We start from the raw sequence: 4,500 nt of genomic DNA, 5'->3' as shown, positions 1-4,500 counted from the left end.
TGCTGGCCATTCATCAAGCGAGACATTGCTGATTGTTTATTTATTTTATAAAACAAGACTATGACCAACTGCCCAGAGCCCTTTAATTAAGAGTTGCGACACGCTTTGATCTCGCCGACAGGATATCACGTGGTTCACGTAGCTACCTGTAGTTCCAATTTGACCTTCCTGTCAACTTGATATCAGCGGGACAGAACGGCAGAACTAATTACTACTACTGTTACAGCAATTTTTGGTACTTATTAATACAATGTGCATTGATCACTGTTGCGATATATCATTTACATATCTGCTACTTTAATATTTACATTATATCACTAGGCGATGACGGCAATTTCGAACGTTAAATGCTAGCTGTGCTAGCTGACTTATTTTACATGAGCCATATCACCAGTTGTTACACAATCAAGCATCATTGTATTAATCAGCCCACATTATATGTGGGCTATTTACATTCAATATATATAATAGCATTTCAGGTGAGTGGCAGAGAGACTTGTGCTTCTACACATCCTAATGCTATCTATAGTATAAGTATAGTATAAGACATTCATACATGCACATGTGAAAATGCAGTGAATATCATATCAAGCTGTTTACTCTGCATTTCTTAGCATTTACATTTCATACTGTAACCATTGATACTACTCAATTAAGCCAAGAAAGAAGTTTGGTCAACAGTACAAAATATACAAAGCAACCAATTGCATTCCACAAATTTTTTATTATTATAGGCCTATAATATGTCCAATGTCCATGTAGAGGTCCAGTCTTCCACTCCTGTTGTTTGTAGTGCTAGGGCCTTTCTGTCACGACTGCTGCTCACCACAGACTGGACACATGCACGTCATTATAGTGGTAATTTATCCTAGAAAACAAAACAGGGAGATAGAGAGTTATGGAGTTGCTCATGCACTCTACAACAACACACATCTTGTATCTTCTCATCTCTAACATTTCCATTCCACAGCATGCAAGCATCCTGCTTCAAGAGGTGTATGATTGTGTATGTGACAATAAAACTATTTGATTTCAATATTTTAGAGGGTTTAGAGTTCACCCACCAGTTTCTGCTGTGGGAAACTTGATATTTTAGTATACATATTTTGCTTGCTTAATCATAACATCTAACTTTTATAGATCAACGTCTTACCATGGTCGGCTGTTCAGCATTCGGGTGCACCAATCGGTCAGAGAAAGGGATCCGTATGTATGGGTTCCCAAAGGACACAGACCGGAGAAGAAAATGGTTGGCCAAAGTCAGCAGAAGCAACCTGACCATCACACGAAATTACAATAGTAGAAAACTGTGTGCGGTAAGTTACATTTCTACTCCACATTTGGACATTTCACTTGTGGATTAAGGTTAAATTTATTTTACTGTAATATGTACATGACTACAATGAAATTGTGATTAGCAATTATGGGGTAAAGTCTGGAATTATTCTGCAGGCACATTTTGAGGGAGAACAGTTCACAGCAAACAGAAAAGGCCATCTGAAATTGAAGGCTGATGCTGTTCCGACACTATTTGTGCATCGCCCGAGACCCAAGAGGAGGAAGGGTCCCACTGTGAGAACCCCAGAACCTCCAGCACATATTCATACAGTGGCCAGTGACCACACATATTGTGCTCAAATTAACTTTGGTATGAATAAACGTGAAGTTATAATTTATATAATATTTCTAATTTCAATGACTAGCCTACACAGTACACCCTCACTGACAATGCCATGTCATCATTTCAGATATTGAGGCAGGAAGGGAAAATGAGGGAAGAGAGGGCAATGAAGGTGAAGACTGTGAGGAGATTGATGAGAGGGCCATACCAGGAGCCAATGAGCCAGAAACCAGTGTGCAGCGTCCAAGTGAACCAGGAGCCAGTGAGAAAGACCTGAGGGTTGAGTTAGAAAGAAAAATAAATCAGTTAGAGGCAGCCCTAAAAAGACAAAAAAGAATGAATGTGGTCCTACGGGGAAAAAAAATTGTCATGGAAAAGAAATTTGCTGGAATTTTTTCAAAAGATCAGATTAAAGCGATTGGTATGAAGAGCAAGAGGGGCATGAGATGGGGAAATGACATAATTAAAAAGGCCATAAAAATCCGTTTTGCCACAGGCTCAACAGGCTACAGGCTGCTTCAGGAGATGGAGATTCCTCTCCCCGACATCAGAACCCTGCAAAGGAGACTGCAGCATATAAAGATGGAACCAGGAATATTAGGGGAGGTGTTTGACATACTGAAGCTGAAAGTAGATGGCCTGACAGAGATGGAGAGGGAGTGTGTGCTGACTCTGGACGAGATGTCAATCACACCCAGCGTGGAGCTGCATCTGGGGACAGGGAAACTTTATGGGGACGTGACGTTACCCGGCCACACAGGAGAGGCAACACATGCGTGTGTTTTTATGTTGTCAGGGACCACGACACGCTGGAAACAAGTAGTGGCTTACCACTACAGTGGCAATTCCACTAATGGAGCAATTTATAAACCCATCATTCTGGACATTATTGACAGAGCAGCTTCCATAGGGCTACATGTAATTAATGTCACCACAGACATGGGCAGCCCTAATCTGGCAATGTGGAAGGCCTTTGGAGTGAACCAAAACAAAACGTTTGTCCCACATCCAGCAAGACCAGACAGGAGGCTATATTTCATGCCAGATGTCCCACATCTGGTGAAGAACCTGAAGAGTGCCCTGGTCCGTGGACAGATGTTTACAATTCCACCACATATGGTGGAGAAGGAGAACCTCTCATCCAATGAGGTTTCAATTAGTCCATTGAACGATTTGGTGAATTTTCAAGAGGGGTTGGTATTGAAAATTGCTCCAAACCTCTCACGTAAAACCCTTCAGCCCAGTCATTTCGACAAGATGAAGGTGGGCCCTGCGTTGAATGTCTTCAGCAAGGCAACAAGTGCCGGCCTGAAATACATGGTGGAGCGGGAACAACGACCCCCCTCTTACCAGACAACAGCATGGTTCCTGGAGCAGGTGGACCATTGGTTTGACCTCATGTCCTCTCGCCACCCAGTAATGGCACTGAGCAGGCACAAGATGGAGGAATACCAAAAGGCCATCAGTTTCCTCCAGGACACGGTCCAACTGTTCCGTGGGCTGAAGATTGGACAACCGGCTAGATGGAAGCCTGTGCAAACAGGGATTGTGATGGCAACATCAACAATACTATCAATCCAAGAAGACATGCTGGCCCAGGGACACTTGTTTGTGATGACCAGCAGGTTTACCCAAGACTGTCTTGAAAATCTATTCAGCTGCATAAGACAGAGGAATCCAGTCCCAACTCCAGTGGAGTTTCAGCAGGCACTGAAATCAATATCAGTTGGGCAGTTTCTTGCAACAGTCAAATCAGGAAGCTATCAGGAGGATGACAACAGCCTTTTGGCAGACTTCCTGGACGCAAAGGAGACATTTCCCAGTCCTGTTCTCAGAATAGAAGATCTGATGGAGTGCAGCCCTGCACCTGACCCCACAAAAACCGAGACCTGTGCTCTCTACCATCTTACGGGCTACATTGTGAAGAAAGTGATCAGTTATTCCAACATTTGTGCTGAATGCCAAAATGCAATTAAGTACAATGATGAGAGTCCTGAAGGAGAGCACAGTATTTTACTGAAGCTGAAGGAATTCAAACCAGGTGCACTTTGTCGGCCGTCACAAGAGGCCTTTGTTCTAGTCCGGCAAATCGAGGAGCTGTTCCGAAACAAGACCAGTGCCGCCCTCATGAAGCTCCCAAATGCCATGGATTTGCTGGAGAGAGAGGCTAAGCTGTTAGACAGCAGACTACCCTCATGCCATGATGTACAAAAGAAAATAACCAACAGATACATCAGGCTGAGGTTGAGAATCGCAGCAAAGCACATCCGGGCTGAAAGAAAAACAGTGCTGTCTGACGATGGGCATCTTGGGAGTAAAAGCCAGACAAAAAGGGCAAAGAAGGACCAGCAAAGCCAAGCAACATCTAGGCCTACAACAAGCAGGCCCCCAACAAACACCTTGATCGTTGCCATGGACGTGTTTGGTCTGACCGTTGCTCCTACAAATGTCCCACCACCTAGCGTGGCTGTCCATCGCCCCACTAGCCTCTCCATCGCTTCTACACAAATGGTAAGTCAATATATAAATTGAATATGAATTAAATCATTTGTGAACATTATTTCAGACAATAACGTTGCACCTTATTTAATATTACAGGCTCTCCATCGTCCCACCAGCCTCCTCATCGTCCCACCAGCCTCTCCATCCCTCCACCAGTCTCTCCATCCCTCCACCAGCCTCTCCATCCCTCCACCAGCCTCTCCATCCCTCCACCAGCCTCTCCATCCCAACAGACAGACCCTCCCCACTGATCCAGGGACTGTAGCCAGACCCTGTTCAATCCCACGCCTATAGATTGTGGGCCACGCATATATTTATTTATATATACTGTATTTCAGAATAAGGGAAAATATGTTTAATATGCCCTTGTGCCATGA

General features: G+C 44.0%; 1 long non-coding RNA gene across 1 annotated transcript; it reads right to left on the bottom strand.

The window, feature by feature from the left end:
• Positions 1–733: 733 nt before the first annotated feature.
• LOC311238227 lies at positions 734–4,241 on the bottom strand. Its single transcript, XR_014620335.1, has 3 exons — positions 4,203–4,241; positions 1,154–1,894; positions 734–868 (listed from the first exon to the last, which is right to left on the bottom strand). It is a non-coding gene; the product is annotated as an uncharacterized lncRNA (long non-coding RNA).
• Positions 4,242–4,500: the final 259 nt, after the last annotated feature.

The sequence above is a fragment of the Notolepis coatsorum genome (assembly GCF_963971535.1).
Source record: "Notolepis coatsorum genome assembly, chromosome: 12".
Lineage (NCBI taxonomy): Eukaryota > Metazoa > Chordata > Actinopteri > Aulopiformes > Paralepididae > Notolepis > Notolepis coatsorum.
Note: the sequence above shows the minus strand (reverse complement) of the source record. Positions and strands in the feature narration are given on the sequence as shown.